The sequence below is a fragment of the Callorhinchus milii genome, unplaced genomic scaffold, assembly GCF_018977255.1.
Source record: "Callorhinchus milii isolate IMCB2004 unplaced genomic scaffold, IMCB_Cmil_1.0 Scaffold9, whole genome shotgun sequence".
Classification (NCBI taxonomy): domain Eukaryota; kingdom Metazoa; phylum Chordata; class Chondrichthyes; order Chimaeriformes; family Callorhinchidae; genus Callorhinchus; species Callorhinchus milii.
The window spans coordinates 14,197,021-14,210,628 of NW_024704750.1; the positions used below are offsets into that span (position 1 = coordinate 14,197,021).

General features: G+C 42.0%; 1 non-coding gene across 1 annotated transcript; it reads left to right on the top strand.

Moving 5' to 3' along the window:
* The first annotated feature begins 200 nt into the window (after nucleotides 1-200).
* Nucleotides 201-272, top strand: trnas-uga. Its single transcript has one exon. It is a non-coding gene; the product is annotated as a tRNA-Ser (tRNA).
* Nucleotides 273-13,608: the final 13,336 nt, after the last annotated feature.

A 13,608-nucleotide genomic window follows, 5' to 3' on the forward strand; every position in this document is an offset into this window, starting at 1 on the left:
GCAACAGATGCTTGTAAATGCTGCACATAAGTAGGCTGACACAGAATGTGAATCTGCATTCCTAATGGGCATTAATCTGATCAGAAGCTATCCAAACAGATTATTCATACAAGTTACAATAGACATATTAACACACACAGGATGTAAAGATTTTAGTAACAACATTAATTTAGGTAAATACTAAATATTTATATTCGTGGAGTCCTGTAGCTCAGTGGTTAGAGCACTCGCCTTGAAAGCGAGACACCTGGGTTCAATTCCAAGCAGGACAAAACCTTGAGCAAGTTTCCTTGCTCCATATGCCTAATAATAATCCCTCCAAAACAAAAAATAATAATGAATTGGTCATTTTCAATCTACGACTGTTTGTGGGACACTGCTGTGCGCAATTGGCTGCCGCATTTCGCTCACAAATATACAGTCAATTCACTTTACAGTTTATTCTGTGAAGCGCTTTGAGACGTCAAGAAGATGTGAAAAGCGCTTTATCAAATGCAAGGATTATATTATTATAAATAAGCGGGGAGCATTGTGCAAGATTATGAATTAAAGACCTCAGGCAGAAACTATCACCTTCTGACCCAACATTGATCAGTGTAGAATCCACAAGTTTTTTTTTAAAAAAAGACAATTGGACAAGTACTTGAAAGGGGAAAAAAATGGAGGGTACAAGGAGTGGGACTAAATGGGTAGTTTTTCACAAAGCATCACAGGCATGGACAAGGCAAATGCCTTTATCCTCCAATTCTATGAGAGTGCTTCCAACTGAGCCAGCTGAACATTGCTTTGAATGCAAAAGCTGAGCAAGCTAATGTCTGGAAACAATAACAGGGCTGTGTCAATACTGAAATACAGATGTCACTGAACAGATTTGGTTTTGCTTTTAAACTGTATATTTAGGTAGGCATCAGCCTTCTCAGTCAGTTCAGACACTTCAAATACTGCTTTGCCTAAAAAAACACAGCACCTCACTTTTCCACTCTGCACACCTTGTCTACAGCACAACACAGTTAATGCTCATTCAGCCTGTGCAGCTACCTCAATGCAAAAGGCAAATGTTCAATGGTTAATCCTTTTCTTCCCCAAACCATGAGTCTTAATAGTACCTAACTTCCAATTAACAAGCAGTATACACACAGAACAAGATAAGCTCAAAAATTACTTGTCAAAATGGATTGAAGTACATTTAACACCCATTGGAACATTACCTCCTTGGAGCAATAGAAAGCATCAAATTTCATTTGTGCCACACAAAACTCAAAGTTGCTCTATCTACCCTTGAGATCATCCAATCAGTACAATTTAGCTAAATTAACCCAAGCTTTGTGACAAATTACCTGGATCTCCAGATGAGTTTAGCTCCAGAGTTTGAATTACACAAGTTTATCAAAGAGATTGTTTTTTCCCTTCACCGAAGGACTTATTCTGAATGCTCCTTTTCTTGCTTCTGATCACAGACTGAACCAAAGATGATGTGAATTAGAGAATGTCAGCCCTTGACCTAACCCGGTACCAACTAGCTTTGGCCACATGCTTCAATTCTATTGAATTGGATTCATTGGCTGAAGCAGTCCACACCTGAACTTCATTGATCAATTTGACCTCATTGGAACTCAATTAGACAAACCATAAAGCACTTAAAGTTGCCCAAGTTCCTTTTTTCTTTTTGTTCTTCACTTTGATGTTGCTGAATGCACTTTCTGCTCCTGATAAGCTTTGCTTTTACACTGGATGAAGCCTGCTGTCTGTTGAGGGAACACAGTTGGAATGTCTCTGGTGAAACAATAAGATATTTATGAAGCAATATCAGCATAAAACATGCAACGCAATAAAAGATTAAATATGTAGATTTAAATATTTAGTTTCAGCCCCATATTTCTGACAATCTATTTTAAAAAAATTGGCCTTTGTGGAATAATATCTGGAATAATATTCAATGACATTGTGCAGAATTGCTTAATACATTAAAATAAAAAAGTTACATTTATATAATGCCTTTTACATTGGGAAGACATCCCAAGGCACATTGATAGTTATGGCTTGGTACCTAAGCTGGGGGTAGGAGGCAAGGAGAGTGCGGAGAGAAAGGTGGCGCAGTCAAAGAGGAAGGTGTTGAAATGGGCCTTGAAAGAGGTGAGGGAACGAGGGAGTGGGAGGAACTCTGGGATGCATTTCTGGAGAGTGGGAGCCAAGGCAACAAAAGAACAAAAGCAGAATTTATTTTATTTGCAAATTCCATTCTCTGGCAGATTGTATACATGTGGACGACTGAGTTTGTATTGCACTGGAATTGCATGTAGTGGATTCATTTCCAGACACTTTATTAATGATCTGAGTATATTAAACTACTTGAAATGTGAGCAAATCCTTTGACTCAATGTATCCCACTGACCTTAAAGATAGTTATCAAAAATGCTCCTGCAGCCAGTGCTTCACAGTTTAACTGTTAAAGGCTGGTGGACAATCTGATACAAATTGGCTGCGCAAATCTTGCTTGTCTGAAACTGCAGCAGTACCAGGCAACTGGAGGAGGAGAATTATTGCAGCTATGTTTAGGAAGAAAGATGAGACTTGCAGTGCTAACTATGTGGGAATTACATTGCTGTCAGTTTCAGGGAAAGGATTTGCTTCAATCTTATTCGACCATATACAGAAGCTATTAAAAGAATAGCTTCTGAATAATCAGTGCGTACTCCTGGAAGGATGGTCAAGCGCAGACATAATATTAATCCTCTGATGTATTACAGAGACAAGTTAGAATACATTCAGGAATTTTGCAGTTCTTATTAATGACTTTAGCCAAGAATTCAGTTCAGCCTGCTGGACAGAAATCTGCTCACTCGTTGTATCAGTCTGGTACAGTCACTCTTGCCTCCAAGTCAGAAATACTGTGGATTCAAGCCCCATGTCAAGACTTTGAGCTCAAAGATTAAGCTGGCATTCCAAAATGGTGGGGGGGGGGGGGTGGATACATAAAGCAGGTAATTATACTCTGAGCAGGGAGAGCAGCTTAACTTCTGGGACTACAGACACAGCGTCGAATGCACAACAACAATGGAGGATAATGTTTATAGGAATAAATGATGGCTTATTTCGACCGAATAAATGATCCTTCAACTTTAATGGGTTGCTCATTATGTTTATTGAAGTGCTGCAAATATATGTAAATAGATGTAGAATTTGGGGTTTTCAAGCATCATAAATGAGTTAGAACCACAGCACGGATTAAAGAGGCTGGATGCACTGTAGACATTAAAATGGAAAACAAAGGCATTGCGTGCCTTTCCTATCACTGAAACATAAAGGCACCATTGTCCTCTTTTGCAGCAAAGCATGTCAGACCTGATAATGATGCCAGATCTTTATTCCGCAAAGAAAGGATTTTGGCAGGTCAGGAGCGACCACATCCTTTACACGGATCGCAAGCCTAACTTCCATTGCATTTAGCGCCCTACTAAATGGCTGGAAACTGTTGGAAAATTTAGCTGTGAAGGAGTTTTCAGGAGATTCGCACAGCGTGAAATCAACAAGGAGAGATGGGATTTTAGTAAATGAACAGGACACACTGATATATGCATGGAACTGATCATAATTCTTGGATAATAATTATAATTCTTGGATTGGATATAGCGCCTTACCACGTCATCCAGATGTAATAAAGCACCTCTCAAGATTTTACTGTATTTAAGTGTATTTTACTGTATTTTACTCATTTTAAGTGCAATGATGTGTATTCTCTCGGCGAACGCAACAACAACTTGCACTTACATAGCACCCTCCACCCAGGGTAGCGCCTCAGAGCAGCATCCAATTTACTCAGAGCAAGCTACCCACAAACAGTCATGAAAAAAATCACTGATTTTATTTGGTGGGGTTGTTGGCCAGCACACCAGGAGAAGTTGCATAGTGCCATAGGATCTTTAACTTCCACCTAAATAGGCAGGTGAGGCCTGTTGGTTTAACATCTCATCCAACGGATGGCACCTCTGAAAATGCAATGAATTGCCAGCACTGCATTGGAGTGTCAGCCTATTCTGTGAGTTGAGAGTCCTGACCTGAGGCTTGATCCCGCAATTTGCTGGACAAATTTTATTTTGAGGACTGTAGGCCAGGACACCAGGAGAAACTCCATACACTTTTTTGAACAGTGCCCTCAACATCCACCTGAACAGGCAGATGGGACCTTGGTTTAACAACAATGCAGTGCTGAACTGGACACTGGAGTGTCAGTCTAGATGCTATGTGAGTTCAAACTCCCAACAAGGGGCCTTGAACCTACAACCTGCAGACTCAGAGATAAGAGTGTTACCTACTGAGCCAGGCTGACACACAAGTCAATGTGAAACATCACAGAATTAAGCCCATAGGCACATATACAACTCAGTTATTTTGGCACGAAGCTGTAAGGTGAAAGATTAACATTTTCATTTTGTTCTTCATCTCTGCGCACACTGAGAATTCACTAGAGCTCTCAGGGCAATGGGTAACATAGTGAAGAAGACCAATGGCCTGTCATATTTGAATAAATTGCCTTCGCTCACTGTGTAGGTTTATGCGTAAAGAGTGACCTTTACATGAAAATGGCAATATCTTCAATATGAAGGTGAGCACCATAAAGACTGTAGAAGCTTTCAGTGTTATTTCATTGTACACCATAGAAAGAAGCACTGTGTTTTAGGGTTGTACAACTTTTAAATATAGATTGGCAATAATGTAAGCATAATTTCTCTTCATCTATGTGTATTTTTATGTAAAGGGACATCTGAAAGTGTTATTTAAATAAGATGAAAAGGAGTGATATGCAACCACAACAATCTGCATTTATATTGTGTCCTTTCACATAGGATAAGGTCTCAGAACATTGTGCAGTGGCAGGAAAGAAAGCTGAGCAAAGGAGAATGGAGAGGGAGAAGTGACCATAGGCACGGTTAGAAAGGTAGGTTTTCAGATGCAATTAAAAGTTAAATAAAGAGAATCTGAGACAGAGGGAATGAGGCAGAGAATTCCAAAGATTAGGGGTATGATGGCTGAAGGCTTGGCCACTGATGTTGGCACAGAGGAATTAGGGGACCCGCAGCAGGCCTTGTGTTAGCTGACTGAAATGGACGAACTATGTTTAATAACTGATTCAATGCAATTCCATTAGGAAATGTCATATCTTCATGATACATTGTGGTCTCTGCAGTATACACGTGGCTCTGTGTATCAATCTCATTTTCCCTTAGGTAAACTGGGTTTCTGTGCCAGGGATGTGCATTTAGGTTCAGATCTTTCTGTCATCCAGTAATTGTGACTGAAAAATAGTGACTGCGAGTATTGGCTTTGTAAACGTCAATCTCAGGTGCCCTGCGGTTATTCTGAAAGCGAAAAATTGGACCACTGGGAACGAGAGAACCAAAAGGAAAAGTGTTTATTTCATAAAACGGATGGTTGTTAGCAGAGCGAAAGCCGAACGTGAGAGATTGAAACGTCCTGGAAGAATACCAGGTCTCTCTCACTCTTGTAACACTAGAGACAAGAAGAACACCCTGCGTGTTATAAGTGTTGCTCGCAAACAATTGCCAAGGAATTCCCAGACTGCGCCTGCTCTATTGTCTGCGAAAATACACATGCAATAGTCTCCTGCTTAAGACAGGTATCACCAGTGATTTATTGCTCTCAACTGAGTCCTTTAAAGTGTTCACTTACCAGGATAAGGTGAGCGACATTTGCAAGCAAGCTGAAATTGCTCAACAGATTGACTCTTTGAGTCACTTTTATCCCCCCTGTAAAGGCGCACAGTTGAATGCACAGTTTAAACTCACTCAGAATAATTACATTTGAAACCTGCTTTCTTTTCTCCTTCTTGTGTTTGGGCATTAGGAGGATTCAATGTGACATTTGATGAACCTTTTTGCCTTCTCCTTAACTCGTGTTTGATGAGTAACATTTTAAAGATAAACTTTTTATTTTAACAGAAGGCATTCTTTCTACAAGTTCAGTGTTGACACAGGAAGATCAGCATGGAACCATCTGTACTTTTCAGAGAGAGGATTCACTAACCAAAATCCAGCTGAACTGATCTAAAATGTACAACTGGTAAAACCCAAAGAGATAAAAAGCCTCATTAACAATGCTTCTGACAACATAAACACCCCGAAGTGAACCGGAGTGCAAGCCTAGACTATGAGCTCAATTAAGAATATAAAGGAAAAGCAATTGGAACCTGAGGATCTCTGCATTGGATGAGAAGCTGGATGCATTGGTCTGAATAGACTTGGTTACATGTGAAATTTAATTTCACGAAGCTTGGCTACGTATTCAGTTTGCTCCTGATCCCTATCCAGCGAGCCCTGTTGGAGGTGTGCGTCGGTGAACATAAACTGAGGAATGATCAGGGTCAGCTGTGGCATCCTTCCCCAGTCAAACAGCCTGCCAACACTCTCTGTCAAGCCTAGCCCATGGGTCAAGGCAAGATCCCTGTTGAACCATATCTGCAGGTCAGAAGAATTAAACAGCACGATTTTGCACTTACGCTGCTGAACTTAGCATAGAAAATTATGTCTTGAGTGTAACTGAATGGACTCCTTACTCCTTACAATAAATGTAGACTCGGATGAAGCTAAAGGGATTTGGGACATTTCCTGATTCATTGAAGGTTAGTGATTAAGGCAAGTGGCAAACAATGATACGATTCAGTATTGAAAAAAGGATGGGAACATTGCAGTGAGCTGGAGGGATTGAATCTGCTCCTCGTTTCTTGAACACAATATATTTAGAAGCAAAACCAGATTTGTAACCAAACCTCTACCTTACCAGTACTCCCATCTTCTTCGAAACCAGCAGAAATCAGACACCCCATTACAGGTAATCACCAAGCAAAATGCCTCCATTTTTCTTATAACTGCTGCAAAGATCAGATTCTAATGATGACGATAAGTGTACGGTAGTTGCAAAGGGATCACCTACCTGTGCACTACAATTGTTAGGCATCAAAGCTTCAATCCTCTGTACAGTCAGGCTGACATTTCGTCTCTTGAAAAAAGAAGGGGGGAGGGGTAAAGCATATACAAACGGAGAGCAGAACAAATTGGAACAATCTCACGTATTTTGAGAGTGAAGCTGAAATTGCCCAATTTGTCTCACTTCTGATTTTCAATTCTGTTTGGTGCATTGACCCACTGGTTGAATTTCTGAGCAATGGGCAACTGGCACTTATTTAGGAATCTTTTGTTGGAATATTTGCAGAGGATTTGTACAGAGCTTTTTTTTTGCAGCAAAAAATACAAAGCAGGTGGTCCATTTTGCTTTTTGACCTTGTGTTTTCAGCAAATCAGACCTTAAAGTTTGCTATGAAGAAGCTGATTGATAATATGAACATCGACGAGAAAAGACTGAATTGAGGGACTGAACTGCAATGTAATGGCAAATCTATCAATTGAGGCTGGAGAGTGTGAGCCAACCATGACAGCAAATGTTGACTGAAGTATAGAAAATGGATTGTAAATAATTGTGAACAACAATGTACAACGCCTTTCATGTTGAGAAGCCGTCTCAAAGCGCTTTGCATGTAGGTAGGCACGCCTGGTGACATGATGGTCACTGATGAGCATGTATTGCCAAGAGCAATTTGTTGTTGTTGTGGCAGACCTGGGACTTGTAAAACTCTTCAATAACCTAATCGATTCCCAAGTATTTCAGGATCAATGAGTAAGGATTGATAGCTTTTGGGGCCACCTCCATATCCTGCATATATTTTGTTACTATTTTACCCACATTTGGCAATTTCAATCAATGTATTTTAGGCAAAAGCGAGAGTAAAACCATCATTTGACTATGGTTATGCTTTCAGCCACTGGTGCTTTACGTCACAATCTAGCAGGATTCTGGAACAAAAAGCACAGTGTTTGTGTGAACTGGTAATAATAAAATACAATGCAAATTGACATTATATAGTGGTGCGAGGGATCCCAAGGTGCTTAACAAACTTGGCTTGGGATAGCTGGGGGTGGGAGCCGAGTGGGAGGGCAAGGACTCCCAAAAGTGCGGTCAAAGAGGTAGGTCTTTAGATAGTCCTTGAATGATGTGAGGGAGGGAGTGAGTCAGGAAAAAAAAACAGCGAACAGCTGTTTTCCATTTCACAGTGTAGCCCAAATTCCTGAGCCTGATGTTGCATTGTATTCCCTGTGAAGCCAGCACTACACCAACAGTCAATGAAAACTTGTTTTACATCATCTGCACTCTAGCCTTTTACCATAATCAATTGAATCTAGTCAATGAGGCTTCAACAGGGAGTTTGGCATCTATCCTTCAATTTAAGGTAGAATATTACTTAGTTAGTTAGTTCCAATGTGATATCAAAATTACAGATACAGATGTTTAGTGAAGTAACGTCTCAACTAATTGTATTTAATGCGCCAGTAACTGATGGATTAGATTTCATCTGTACCACCACCCAATATACCCATTTTTCACTGAAGTATTGTAATTTTTCTAACTCTATATTCCAATTTGACAGATGCAATATTGCTTTTTAATGTTTTGGCCTTATAGGAAGATTAAAAGCCTACCGAGGCATCGGGGCTGAAGGTAATTGGCAAGTAACTCTGTTTCCGTGTATGTTGGTCTTACTTACATTGTGTTTTACATTTGCTGACCCTGTGAACTCAGATTGACTATGTAGTTCTTAGTTTTGACATTGATTTATGTGGTTCACATTGCTGTGGATAAATTTACTGCTGATTACCAATCTCCTGCTGAGACCAGCCAATTCTCTGTTTCTGGACAGATTTGTTGTTATTAAAAACATCAAGCATCAGAATGTTTTAGATTCTGCGATACACTGAAACTGATCATTTGCAATGTGAACATTTTTGGGTTGGAAGATATAAATAAAATCTTAAGAGTAGAGGTACAATACAGCATATAACATGGTCAGGTAAACAATTCAACTTAGTTGAAATCTTCTCCTCTAGCCCCTGCACTGTCACGTGTGGCATCCCTTAGGGCTCTGGCCTCGGTCCCATCCTCTTCGCTCTTTACATGCTCCCACTTAGCAAAGTCATCTGCAGGCATGGGGTCAATTTCCACATGTATGCAGATGACACCCAACTCTTTCTTGCCACCTCCACCCTCAACTCCAGGAACGTTGATGTCCTGGCTAATTGTCTGTCTGACTTCAAGTCCTGGACGAGATCCAACTCAATGTTGGCAAGGCAAAGGCTTGACTCCTGGCAGTGCCTCTTCACTGCAGCCACTGACACTATTACCATTCATGGCTGCACTCTTCACCTCACCGAGCCAATCCAAAACCTTGGTGTCCTTTTTGACCCTCAGCTATCCTTCAAACCCCACATTCATGCCATGACCCGTTTCACCTTTACACATCTCTGCAACATTGCCTGCCTCCGCCACTGCCTCTCACCGCAGGCCACTGAGACACTGATCCATGCTTTCATTACGTCCCAGCTTCACTACTCCAACTGCCTGCTCACTGGACTTCCCAACTCTTCCCTTTACAAGCTTTAGATTATTCAGAACTCTGCAGTTCGTGTCCTCTCCCACACCAGGGTCAGGGAACCTATCACCCCTGTTCTTACCCAGCTTCACTGGCTCTCCATTCCTTAGAGAATCGAGTACAAAACCCTCGTTCTTACCTTCAAGGCCCTCCATGGTCTTGCTGCCCCCTACCTCTCTGACCTCGTAACCCCACATCAGCCTGTATACTCTCTCTGCTTGGGAGATACGGGCCTACTTCAGCATCTCTGCCCCCACACTCTGGAACTTTATCTCGCAATCCCTCCGCCTCACTCCCTCTCTTGCCTCTTTCAAGAACAACAACAACAACACCAAGATTACATTTGTATAGCGCCTTTCATGTCGGGAGGATGTCCCAAGGCACTGGACAGTGTACAGCATTTCAGATCCGAGTTGGGGTCAGGGGGGAAAGGGAGGTGACCAATGGCATGGTTGAAGAGGAGGGTTTTGAGGTGGGACTTGAAGGAGGCTAAGAAGGGGGCGAGGGGAGTGATTGGAGAATGGAGTTCCAGAGGTTGGGGCAGAGTGGCTGAAGGCTCTCCCGCCAATGTTGGGGCGGGTGGGACAGGAGACGTGGAACAGGCCGGAGCCGGCTGAGCAGAGGCGGCGGGCGGGTTGGTAGGGGATTAGGAGGTCACAGAGATAGGGTGGGGTGAAACCATTGTGGGCTTTGTAGGTGAGGACCAGGATTTTGAACTGGAATCTCTGAAGGATAGGGAGCCAATGGAGTCAGGTGAGAATGGGGGAGATGGGATCATGGAGTTTTCCTCTTTCAAGTCCTGTCTGAAGACCTTCCTCTTCGACTGTGCCTTCGGCCACACTCCCACCGCCAACCCGCTCCTCCCAATCTGACCCCAAATTGCAGCTCGGGTCTAAAGCCCCAGATTGTCAAGCTCCTGGGATGTCTTTTCGACGTGAAGGGCGCTATAGCTTGTTGTTGTTCTACTATACCATGATACTAACACAGGCAGAAGGTACTTTGGTTTAATGCATCATCCAAAGGATGACACCTCAGACAATGCAGTGCTCCCTCTCTGCTGCACTGGAGTGTCAACCTGAACTAAAATCTCAAAGTGCTGGCATGGGTCTTGAACCCACAAACTTCTGCCTCAGAGACAAGAGTGTTTCTAGCCTGAAGCCAACTTTGCTAGCCTGAAACCTGGATCTGGAAGATGAGATCTAGTGCTTATGAGCTTATGAAACGCAGAATAATATGAGGTACAAACTATAGGTGTAAAGTCGAGTGGTATGAGTTATTTCAGTCCACACATCAAGTCCATCCAATATAATCTACTCTTGAGTATTGCAAAGACAGAGCAGAGCGATCACATTAGAAGTGAAGCATGATCTGGAATAGCTATTACTGAAACATAAAATGTTGTGCCAAGATATTTAAAATGGATATTTAATTAAATATTACACTAGTAGGAAATCAGAAACGATGAATTATCTTTTTGCTTAATGAATACCTGCAGGCTCTAAACTTTTTGTTGACATATAAAAAGACATTCACACAACACTTTTAGTGACAGAATACCACCAAGGTAATGAGCCACACCTTACCACAGGATCTCTTAAGTGCAGTGATTTCAACAATAATTTTAATCTCTGGAACTCCCTCCCGCTATCTTCCCTGCCTTGCCCCCTCTTTATCTATCTTTAAATTCCGCCTGAACATCTACTGCTTCAAACATGCTTTATGGTCACCTTCCCCTTCTCCCTTGCCCTTCACGGTCATGCTCCTCCCTACCTCTGCAACTTCTTAGCACCATACCAACCTGTCTGCTCCCTTTGTTCATCAGGCACTTGCCTGCTCCATGTCCCCTGTGCTGCTCGCCCCACCATTGGCAGATGGGCCTTCAGCTTTTCTGCCCCAACCCTCTGGAACTCTTTTTCCAAGTCCCTCCCTCCCTTGCCTCTTTCAAATCCCGTCTCAAAACCTTCCTCTTTGACCATGTCTTTGGCCACACTCACACCCTACCCTCCAACCCTCTTGATTCCAACCCCCAGCTCAGGTGAAGATCCTTAAGTATCCAGCGCCATGGGACATCCTTCCGATGTGAAAGGTGCTATATAAATGTAATTTGTTGTTGTTGTTTTCTAGCTCAAATTTAACAGCAGGAAATGGTAGCATATACAACAACAACAACAACAAGATTGTATTTATAGAGCGCCTTTCATGTGGGGAGAACGTCCCAAGGTGCTGGACAGTTGGGTCGGGACCCAAGCAGGAGGGAAATGGTCAGGGGAAGGGAGGGAGCGAGGTGGGCGTAGAGAGTCGAGAGGGGAGGTGAAGGCGCACACATCATCCTCCGCCCTCACCAAGCCTCCATGCTCTGAAGATACTCCATCCTCTGAATCTGATTTACAATGCAGCACTGAAATTCACACCTTAGGAATATTTCAGGTTCATTAAAGCTTCCAAGGCGTGTGCCGTAGTCTCATTCCAAATGTAATGTGAAACTGGCTGGCTTCCGCTGGTCGGTAAACTTACTGGCTTTGCTGGTGAGTGGCTCATAATGAGATTGTGCAGTTGCAAACGTGGAGCGGGCTCTATGTGCTGAACAGCCTTGAGGCCCCAGCACCTCCCTATCTCTCCGATTTCTTCCCATCCCATTTCTCCAATCAGCTAAATCGGGCTGGCTGCACCTCACCTGTCCTACCTGCACTACCATTGGTGACTGAGTTAATCTTTGAAACTCCCTCCCTTGATCCCACTCATCCAAAAACAATAATAAATTGGTCATTTTCAATCTACGACTGTTTGTGGGACATTGCTGTGCGCAATTGGCTGCCGCGTTCGCCCACAAATATACAGTCAATTCACTTTACAGTGTGTTCTGTAAATAATTGTGTTTACTTTGTGTGCCACATCATAATAAGGTCACTTTCTTTTTTTAATAAAAAAATTGTGAATATCCCCCATATCTTGTCACATTGATCTGTCAGTAGCTGCCTTTGTCGTCGTAAAACTGCTAGCCAGAGCTTAAGGACCCAGAATGTGTGTTGGGGTACCGTTGGAGTTTAACCAACAAAAACTGCATAGCTAGCCACTGCAAGCACTGCCCAGCAAGCTGATATCACAGCATAAACACATATGCATCAGAGTAGAAACTTAGCACAATAAATAAAGCACCAACAGAAGGCAGTGCAGTCCATCATGCTCTGATCACTACAAATAGTAATCTTTTCATTTCAGATTTTCCCATTATAAAGACACAACCAAAAAAATCCCACTGTATTTTCGCACTGCACTGCCGAGAAAGGGGGAAATTCATGTAATAAAGGAGCACAGAATGATTCAATCAAAAGCCCAACACAGCAGGAATTAATTCTTCACTGTTCAAACGTGATCAAATCGTATTTTAAACCATTATTTTTTTTTCCGATTCCCCTGCAATGCAGCATTATCTGCAAATGATTGTTGTATTGACTGTCCAGATTTTTCACAGCAAGGTTATGATGAATCTTATTGATTTTTGTTGCTGCATTGGGTACAGTGCATTAGAGTTACAACGAACTCAATATGGCTGTAAAACGAGTGAGGTCACTGTGTCGGCAGACAATACTTTAGATCCCATTTGTTTGCAGTTTAGTGTATTGGTCTAGTGTATTGGTGTGTTAGTGCATTTCTGGTGTATTGCAATTTGTGATCATTATTGATATCCAGACAGTACCATGGACATTTCAGACACATATTGCCTGATCATCCACTCAGTTCTCCAACCATACATCTTTATCAGGAAGTCAGCTTTTGGTGTCTCACTGACTGACGCAGGATTCAAGCAGCCACGTTTTCTGTTTAGAACACAGTGCACAGAGCACAGGTTTCTGCACAGTGGCTGCCAATCATTGAATATCGATAACACAACTTTTGTGCTGTTCTGTGATTACACTGTAGGTCAGAATTATAGAGGTCTCTGATGGTAATTTTAACACTTGGACTTTATAATATAAAGGAACAAATTAATCCATTTGTCTTATTATGACGAGACACACAAAATAAACAGAATACAAAAGCACTGCACTTTACAGTAAGTCCTTCTTCAAGATGTCCTCCCATCATTGAAAACCATTAAATCAAATACAAAA